At 39.2% G+C, this 10,721-nt stretch overlaps 1 long non-coding RNA gene across 2 annotated transcripts; it reads right to left on the reverse strand.

Annotated features, from left to right (window-relative positions):
• Positions 1 to 357: 357 nt before the first annotated feature.
• Positions 358 to 9,108, reverse strand: LOC107716973 (uncharacterized). 2 transcript variants are annotated; one of them, XR_001637271.1, is made up of 4 exons: positions 8,996 to 9,108; positions 8,673 to 8,729; positions 8,245 to 8,368; positions 358 to 370 (listed from the first exon to the last, which is right to left on the reverse strand). It is a non-coding gene; the product is annotated as an uncharacterized LOC107716973 (long non-coding RNA). The 2 variants fall into 2 exon arrangements; XR_001637270.1 differs by having other exon boundaries at positions 8,673 to 9,108.
• Positions 9,109 to 10,721: the final 1,613 nt, after the last annotated feature.

A 10,721-nucleotide genomic window follows, 5' to 3' on the forward strand; every position in this document is an offset into this window, starting at 1 on the left:
ACTGGCGACCTGGATGAAACGCTTTAAAGCTTAAGTCTATGGAAAACCACTGAAACTCTGAACAGCCATATCTCCGTAACGGCGCAGCGATTCCGCACCAAATTCGGGGGATCACTTCAGCTCGAGGAACCCTCTTGAACGCGAATCGAGTGTACGTCTAGAGGCCCTCTTTCGAATGAGACGTAAAGTTTGTTAAATTGTTAAATGCCCTTACATATATCTCTGTCACCATTATAAGTGTTTGATCACCACATTTGAGTGATCATTGCAAAAAATGTGTTTATGTATATATATTCTGTTTATGCATATACTGTATTCTATATATAGTACCAGTCAAATGTTTGGACACACAAATGGGAAAGTGTCCAAACTTTTGACTGGTACTGTACTATAATATACACAAAGAATATCGGCCGATATATCGATCGCGGCCTTTTTTTAACCCCCTAATATCGGTATCGGCCCCAAAAAACCCATATCGGTCGGGCTCTAATGGACACTGACACAATTTTCATAATTTCGGCTCTGTATGCCACCAGAACAGAATTAAAAATAAAACAATCAAGATGAAATCGAAGTGCAGACTTACTAAGCGTTAATTCAAGGAGCTGAACAAAAATATAACATAAAATGCTTAGGAATTACAACCATTTTTTGCTGTTTTTTTTATATTGATTTTATCAAATGTGTGGAATATGTTATGATATTTAAATATGATTAAAAACCACGCTGTGCATTGTAAATAACAACGTTTTATACTTTAATCAATTGTAAGTAGTAAAACAACACAAACGGGGCAAAAATGCGTTTTAAGTTTAGAAACATTTTGAGTCTCCCCCTCCCTTGCCTCACTTTGGTTCAAATGCCTGCTTTCATCTTTTACATCACCTACACACACACACACAAGTCCGGTGAGCAGTGTTGCCAGATTGGGCGGGTTCCCAAGTATGCATGTACTGCATCCAATCAGTCATCACAACGTTACTACACACACACACACTGCAGAGGCGCTGGTGCTGATGTAAACGTCGACAGCCGCACTTATCACGAGGGCTCAGCAGACAGACGTTATGATTCATGAGTGACAGACATTTAGCGTGATATGTTATAACGTATCTGATTTTGAATGTAGTGACTGTATATTCAAGTAATCACAATGCCTAAATATAAGTTAAAGAGTGGGAGAGTGACTCAACTCTCAAAACGTGAATTATTGTGGAGTGAGATGACACGATAGCCTATCAATGAATGACACAGTTTTGACTGTCATGGTGTGTGCATGAACGAGTGTGAAATACCTGCAACGTTGCTTTTTCCTATCACATATATTGGGCACTTTTTGCATTTAAATTGGATTATTCTGACTGCTGACATTGAAAATGATGCATTTCTTGATTGCCGTTTTGACAGTGTTTGCTTGAATATTTTATTCATGTTCAGTAGCCTAATTCCCTTTAATGTAGGCTATTTACCCCGATTCGCTCCGTTTACCTGGGAAATTTATCTAACGTTATATAGCCTAAATTATTTTGTCAACATTATTTTGTTTTAAGGAGTTAAAAATGGCCCTTATCAACCTTGATTTACATATTCCATCACATTATTTTGACAGTTAAAGTTTTGGGCGGGTTTTTGTGAGCTTTTGGGCTGGAAATCATCCATCCAATCTGGCACCACTGATTCCATCACATTTTTTTTAACAGTTAAAGTTTTGGGTGGTTTTTGGGCGGGTTTTTGTGAGCTTTTGGGCTGGAAATCATCCATCCAATCTGGCAACACTGCCGGTGAGAGAGAACAAAGCCAATAGTTGAGGAAGTCCAGTAAGTAAGGCTGTCAAGGCTAATGTCTTCACTTAAACATCGGATGAAGTGATTAGTTTCTCTTTAATACAGATGATGCCAATGTATTTTTCGAAAAATCCGCTATGTTAGCAATAATAACGTTACCTGCTTGAGGGAAATGGTTGCCAGGTTTTCATAACAAAACCCGCCCAATTGACCATATGCACGGAGCGCTATTTAGAACTTCCGGATACAGATAAGCCAGCTCATAATCTTCCGGTGAAGCTCATTTTATATATGTGAGACTCTCACAGAAACCTCTCCTGCCTCATTCTTATCAGAAACTGAGAAACAAAATAATTGCAACACCATAAATAATGATAGCGGAATTAACATACTGTTTTATGTTATTAAAGAACATATACATTTATATGCAGAGTCTGGTAATCCCAGAAAAGTATGCTCAGACACATAACTGTACATTTAAATGCTAACAAATAAACACTAGCGTAACTGTTTAGGCAGTTAGTCTAATCTCTTAAAATGACATCGTAATGGTATTCTCGATAATCAATATCCTACCTATATAGCCATTAATACATTTTTAAAATCTTATACAATTTTAAAACCTTTATTATTTCTCATCAGTAAAATTCACTTTATTAAAGGTTCACTTTTCATTCATGTTTTAGGCTTCTCCTTATTTTAATATCTTAGACATCCATCAATTAGTGATGAAAAAAATTGCCACGCTGAGAAGCATTTGAGAAGGCTAAACTGATCAAACACGCTATGGTATATGACCTATAACAGGCTATGATCAGCTCACTGTCTGCCGCTGGCCGCTTGGTTGTTACTTTAAAAAACAAAAACTTATTTAACAAACAAAAAATGCTCCAAACGTTTTCCTTAATTAACTTAATAAAAAACAAAATGAAATATAGCCTAATCACTTTGCCCATGGGCTCATTGGCTGCAGCTGCCATTTCAACTCCCTGATTTTTTCATGTCTTGCTTTTTGATTTATAATAAAAAAAATATTACAACAAATTTTAGTACTTTATCGCACTGAATATAAAGTGCAAGAAGTCACAAAGTCACTTGTCATTTAAAAAAAATAAGACCAGACAACAGCCTATAATGCTGAATTATTAATATATTTTAAAATAAATAAATAAATAAGGCCAGACAACAGCCTATAATGCTGAATTATTTAAATACCTACATAGTTAAATACAAATTAAATAAGTATAAGAATTAAATAGTGCATTCAATATTTTGAAATGTTTAAATTTAATAATTTAACTACATCGTTTAAGTTTTATCCAACACAGACTTGTTGCTGCTGTAGTTTTGTTAGTCTGAATTTAGTCTCAATCACTTAATGCACAGCTCTATTTTGCATCGGCTGGTCAGATGATTCATTCCGTTGCCACTGTCAATCATAGCAATGACTTATTGGATGATTTAACGGATTCACTCGAGTAAAATTAACATTCGTGTTTGTCATTCCTGAAACGGTATATGTGGACATTTGGTTCTCTTAGACCAACAAAACTTTTCTCCAAATTGTGAATGGATTATGTAGAGAAACCGAGCAAAGGGCGCTCCCTTAAGGCACAGTACAGTTAACCGGAAATGACTGAGCTGGCTTATCTAAAACCAGGAAGTAATTGTGCATATGGTCAATTGTCTACACACTTTACTGTTTCATTTGTAAGGGAGTAGATGGTCTCTCTTTTTGCTTTTTTTCTATTCTACTGGTAGAATCCTTTATTTCCATTTTAAGCAACTGTTGCTTAAACTGATCTTTTTGAGCTTGCATTTGAAGAGCAGACAATTTATTAAATAGAATTAAAATTTCAAAACAATATTTTTTCAATGTGTGAAGTGTTTGCAACAAATGTTCCTATTCTCCTATGGCTTTGCACTGGCTTAAAACACCTGAATTTTGTGTAATGTAACCTTTAACACATCTTAACAATGTGCATGTTTCCTCTGTTGCCCCTTTACAGGATATATTTCTGTAGTCCTTCCAGATTTTGTTTACTGTATGCTTCCTGTTCATCTGTTTTTGTACATGGATGAAAGTGTTCAGCTTGAGAGAGCACTATTGTTTGCTTTTATAGCTCTGCTGACAACCGTTACAAGAACCGGCTGAACTGTGTACAGCCGAAAGCAGGAGTGTATCACCCCATGCAAAGACCTGAGCTAAACCCCAACACAGTCTTTCTCTGCTGGACTACCAGTGCTTTGTCTGGTCTTGTGTTGTGAAAAGATCTGCTCCACTGGGTTCTGGCCTGTAGTGCTGTTTGGGAGCATGTTTATAATAGTTATTGAAAACACACACACACACACACACATTTATTATTATTATATATATATTTTTTTCTTTGGCTCTTTCGGAAAAACGCATTAACCAAAAATAAAAAAATTGCTCTTTGGTCAAAAAAGGTTCCCGACCCCTGTCTTAGACAAACAAAACTTTTCTCCAAATTGTGAATGGATTATGTAGAGAAACCAAGCAAAGGGCGCTCCCTTAAGGCACGGTACAGTTAACCAGAAATGACTGAGCTGGCTTATCTAAAACCAGGAAGTAATCGTGCATGTGGTCAATTGCTACACAAAACTAACCATGTTTCGAGGGGTCCCCCGGTAAAAATCGCGTTCTGGGGGCTAAAATACACGTTATTGGGGTCGCTTCAACCCGCGGACATGAAAAACAACCCGCAGCAACAGTGATAAAGTTGCCCAATTCCACGGGAAAACCGCGGACTTGGCAACACGGTGACGGATACAACGGACACGAGCGCTGTCATGGCGCGACCACAACAGCTTGGAGTTGTCTAATTTGGCACGGTCTCCCTGCTGCACTAATAGTAGTAAGCCATTCCTCTGTGTATACATCATAGGCGCGGGAAGTGGGGGTGCTGCAGCATATTTTTTCCCCCGTTTTTTTTTTCTGTGGGCAACCGTTTAACTGTTGGGAATTTAAAAAAATCGTTGGCAAAGGCTATTACACTAACTCCATCCACCAACGTATGATTGGGCTAGCCAAGATTACAAAAGAAGGTCACCAGTCCTCAGCTCCAGTGGTGCAGTTGGTAAAACGCGTGTTATCCACCTTTTGACGCGATCGACCAGGGTTTGAATCTGCCTTTTGGCAAACTTTTTTTCTCAATTTTCAAATTTCAAATCACATCAGAAAAGCATTTATTTTTTAATAAAAATGAAGGAAATAATCAAAAAGTTGAAAAAGTATCGGGTAGGGTTAGGGTAGGTGTAGGGAGGGCTTTTGTCCCAATAAGGTGGCATCCATTTAATAATTTGAATTAAAATTAAAATTTAGACCCAATAAGTTATTATTGCATGCTGTTTTATAATGTATTACAATGCTGAGGTGCAGATAATTGCCACTATTGGCAATAAGTAATTAGCAGAATATCCTGCTATTTTAATATAGTATAAATAGCTATTTGCACTTAGTGTAAATAGCATATATCACTAAGAAAATATGCTAATTTTATGTTTATTGTCCCAGCACAATAACACTCTCGGCAAAATATCGTCTAATTATCGTTATCGATAAAATCCCAGAAAATATTGAAATATTTTTGTCAACATCGCACACCCCTAATATATTTAATGTTTTGTTTAGAATTTTTTTTTAATAAATATGAGAAGTGCCCTTTTTTCCACTTGAGCCCCTGCCCCTAGAAATGTCTGCACGTCCCTGGCCATGCTAATATTCAGTACAACAGCACTCAGGAGTGTGACTTTCCTTGAATAAACAATGCCAATACAGCTGAAACGTTGTGACATGATGTGTAAAGCCTAATGGTGTGAAATAAATTATAAATACAAGACTAACCCGTATAAATACAAGACTAACCCGAAGTGTTTCTGCATCCAAGGGCAAAATCATAAACAATGCCAATACAGCTGAAACGTTGTGACATGAAGTGTAAAGCCTAATGGTGTGAAATAAATTATAAATACAAGACTAACCCGAAGTGTTTCTGCATCCAAGGGCAAAATCATGACCTAACTTTATTTAAAGGAAAACCAGAGCCAAACTAGCCATGCAGCTAACACACCTTCTCTTTATATAAGACACAGCTAAAGCTAACCAGCTAGTAGGAAGGTGTTGTATGCAAAACGACTTAACGTTACTGCTCAAAGATAAATGGCGGCGGGGGAGAATTATGAAAACATTTGCATAATCACAAAATCACAGTCTTAACTATTCCTACAGCCAGGCGCGGGTCTGATAGGAGTGATCGAGCCTTACAAAGCGACGCAAACCCCACCACGATGTTTCAAAGCACTAACAAGCCGAGAAGGAGACAGGGAAGCCGCGCAGACCCAAAACAGCACAGTTTGACTCGCATTTCCAGGAAATGCTTTGTTTCCTACCTCCGGTTCCGTCCGAGTTTTCGTTTAAACTGCCTGAAGAATCATGATGACTGCCCACACAACCACCCATGGATGTTTTCATGCGCCTCTTCTCCCCGCGGACCCGCTCTTTTTCGGTTTCCCCCCGTCCTTTCTCTGCTGGGATATAGATTGACAGGGCGCGGGCATTAGCTGGAGAGAGGCGGAGTGGGCATGTGCACATGCGGCTGTGACTCAAAACCTATAGCTGCCTGTTCACAACGCAATCGGAACGCGCATTTATGAGGTTTCAAAATGCTTTTCTAGATAGGCAGCTTGTTTTGAGACGCGGCCAAACTCGTCTCTATAGTACACACATGGCAAAGGATTTTAATATTATGGACAAATATAGAATGCAGTGCCTTTTGAAAGGCTATATATTTTTTAAATGTCAAAAAGTGATGGAGTCTATTGGCTGTAGGACACATTAGAAAGGTCTTGGTTAGTAGGGCACACTGGAAAGAATATTAGTTTCGTACGTGTAGTTTTTACACGTTATAGTGTTTTAACATGAAATGCCGCTTTTAATATATGGTTCAAGTACCGATCAAATAAATTGATTTGTTGAACATTTTTGATCGCCACATTATTTCCATCTGCTTCCATTTGTGCTATTTTATAGTTCTGATGATTTTTTGTTATTAAAATATGGAAAGGAAAAATAATATAATAATTTGAATTTGATTTTAATGATAATAAGAAAATGCATGGACATATGCTAAATAAATAAATAGTTTTAGTCCTATCCCAGATAGCAAGAACGTTTGGGCCAAATGTGGCTGATAGCTGTCACATTTGGCCTAGGTTTGGCATGGTTGAGCACATATGGGCCAAACTTTAACCGTATATGTTTTGCCATGGATTTAGAATTGGAGGGAATTTTCTTTTGGATGACAATTTTTTTGAGGTATATGGCCCAGATGATAGCACACAACTGAGAGCCATATGTGGCTTGGCTATGGCACACCATGGAATATGTTAACTTATGGTTAACATTTGGCTTTTATTTGGAAAAACACATATAAACTGCTGGCAGGTCAGTGGCAGTCCACATCTCAGCCCATTCAACAATGCTATTGGTTGCTTGTGTCTTCCCTTATTCCTATTGGTGGATTACTGAAACTTTATATCCGTTATTTCCAGCTCTGCTTCCTCTTTCAATCGCCGTTAAAAAAGATGATGATGAAAAAGCTCCCTATTTACAACAACAGCCTTTTTGCCCAGACACATTCTTATTCAGGTAAGTGCAGTTTTGGTGTTTTAAATGTTTTCTAGGGGTGTAATGGTACACTTATGCACGTGCAGATCAGTTCTGGCTAAAAAGATGTGGACCAGTTTTGGGCCGGCGAACACAAACTAATCTGGGCCACACTTTAGCTGTTGATATGGGCCAGATCCGCACCAAAGGAAATTTGCTGACTGGGATGGTTCTTGTGCTCTATAGTTTAGAATTGCTGTAGCGCACCACAAAAGTGGGCACAGCAACCCATTGTCTTGCGTCCTCTGCCGCAGATAGATTTGCAAGCAAACCGCCACTAGGGTCAGGGTATAATCTGGCAAACTGTTTACCAATCACGTTTTGCAATCGGCAAAGCAAACTGTGGTACACGCCACTACCAGTGTGCGATGGGTAACTCACAAAGCGTTCCTTCCTGTTTTCCCAGCACTATACCATAGAACAGGGATCCTCAAATCTGGCCCACGAGATCCACTGTCCTGCAGAGTTTAGCTCTAACCCTAATCAAACACACCTGAACAAGCTAATCAATGTCTTCAGGATCATTAGAAAATCACAGGTAGGTGAGTTTGATCCGGGTTGGAGCTAAACTCTGCAGCGCATTGGCCCTCCAGGGCAAGATTTGAAGAACCCTGCCATAAGCTGTGTCTCATTTAGAAGACTGCGCCCTCCAGAGGTCGAATCCTCTGGAGGTCGCATCCTCTGTAGGATGCATTTACGAAGTGTTCTCAACCTAGAATTAAACGAGACGGCCTTCGTAGGACAGGCGGAAAAGGAAACAGGAATTATCACGTTGCTATGCCAATGTAGCCGGTTCAGCCCTCACGGCTCGACTACCCCTCTGCGTTGTGATGTGGGGTGAGGAATAAACACTGGAGTCAGTCTGCTGGTTCAGTTGCCTTTTATATTGAGTGCTCTGCATCAGTAGAAAACATGCAGTTAATTATTCGTTGTACAATCAAGCCTGCTCCTGCTCGCTCTGCTCAGACCTCCCGCGGACTGAAGCAAAAGTTCACAATACAGAGAATTTCATATTTTACAAGATGAAGAAATAGTATAAAGAAAATAGTAGCAAATAATGATCACTTCAAATTCAACATAACTACATATGCAGAAGATGTGTTATATAAAAGACTTCACTTAATGAATTCAACATTTCCAGCATTTTGTACACACTGTGAACACACAGAGAAATTATGAAAACACATAAGAAACTGTACCTGCATCAGTAGAAAACATGCAGTTAATTATTCGTTGTACAATCAAGCCTGCTCCTGCTACACATTCACACAAAAAAAGAGAAATCAGCAGCCACGCTTCATAGGCTAACTTTCACAGGCTAATTTTCACGCTGACAACATCACACTGCATTCTCTCGGCTAAAACTACACTTTTGCAGGTTAAAACGGCTTTAAACTCAGTTCTAAGAAAAGGTAACATATTCATGTAACTCATTTGCACATCCTAACAAAACACTAATCAAGTAATTGGTGATTATTTCCCTTTGAACACGCTTCTGAACAAGACTGAACAAAATGCATACCTCGCTCTGCTCAGACCTCCCGCGGACTGAAGCAAAAGCGCGCAGCGCGCCAGTGATGTCACAACGGCGACGCGCACGGAACTCATAAAGAAATAAAATAAATATTTTTCTTTTCTTTTCTCACATATATATATATACATTATTTACCAACAGGATTTTGAGTGAATTTACAATAAAACAATTTATAATCAACACCTGCTACATTCACCCCCTTCTGAATTCACCAAAATCCCAAAGACTTAATCGATTTCACTTACATACTTGACCAGATTTTCAAAAATATCTCTTTACCTATTTCAGCTTAAAAATGCTACCTTCTAGCAAAGGCTGAGAGAAATTCAAGGGTGATCAGGCTTTAAAAACCTCCCAGAATAAAATGATGCCTTTTACACCATACCAGGTTTCAAACCACAAATCTTGGGGTCAATTGTATCACATCTATGGATCATGTCAAACGAATTGATTTACAATCATGGGAATAAAGCTATATCCGAAGAATATATCACAGGATATGAACTTGGACAATAAAATAAATCTCTAAAACAAGGTGAGTAATGACTGGGACTTTCTACCCAATGTGTTTGTAATTGATTTAATGTTTAACTGTCTCTGTGCCATAGATTCAATAAGACGATTGACCTTTTTGACCACTCTACCAGCACGTGTGACTCTTTCTTGAGTATTTTTTACACCCTGAGTGCCTCGGTCTCCAGTCTTTTGATCAGGCTGTTCTGTTTTAGACATGTCTCTTGTCTCTATAATGGGAGTAGTTCTGCCACTATTGAGATTGAAACAGTCCGTCTGACCATTACAAGTCTCTGTTATATGACACTCATCCTCAGAGGACTTCTCAGAGCAATCATCACATTGGCTCTGCTGTTCTCTCTCAGTATAGAACTGCACAGATCCAGTTTCACTTTGAGAGCTTTGACCCAGGGAATGTTCTGTTTCATCTAGCACCCAAAGGCTTGTTCGTCGAGAGCTTTCACTCTCTAAACAATCTGCAAGATCCTGGGGCTGTGAGTTAGCAACGGACTCCCATTCATCATCACATTCATTGAGATGCGGATTACTGGCTCCTCCAAGTTCCATCTGAACAGGTAAAAAACTGATGTCCAACAAGAGATTGCGATGAACAACTCTCTTAGCTCCATTCTCATCTTGCACCACATAGGTATGTGTCTGAGGGTTCCGGTTGATGACCACGTAGACGGTTGCCTCCCACTTATCGGCAAGTTTCCTCCTCCCTCTCTCTCCCTTATTAGCAATCAGTACACAATCTCCAACGTTCAAATGGGTGCCCTTTACTCTTTTGTTATATCCCCGAGCTTGTTTTTGTTGCTCTTTGGCACAATGCTGTTGTGCGATGGCTGCTGCCTCATGAAGGTGAGAGAGTAGTGTCTTGGTGTGACTACTATAATCCACTACTACAGGATCTCGGAGCACCTGTTTGAACATCACGTCTACAGGAAGTCTTGGCACGCGGCCAAACATTAGGTAAAAGGGGGGGAAACCAGTTGTTTCATGCACAGTGGCATTATAAGCAAATGTTAGGGTCTGAATTTGCTGGGGCCACTGATGTTTAGCTTTTAATGGCAAAGAACGCAACATAGCACCTAGGGTCCTATTAAACCGTTCAGTTCCTCCGTTGCCCATTGGATGGTATGCTGTGGTATGCGATTTAACAACTCCTGACAACTTAAGTAACTCTGCAATCAAACCACTC

The sequence above is a fragment of the Sinocyclocheilus rhinocerous genome, unplaced genomic scaffold (assembly GCF_001515625.1).
Source record: "Sinocyclocheilus rhinocerous isolate Xijiao unplaced genomic scaffold, SAMN03320098_v1.1 scaffold7350, whole genome shotgun sequence".
NCBI lineage: Eukaryota > Metazoa > Chordata > Actinopteri > Cypriniformes > Cyprinidae > Sinocyclocheilus > Sinocyclocheilus rhinocerous.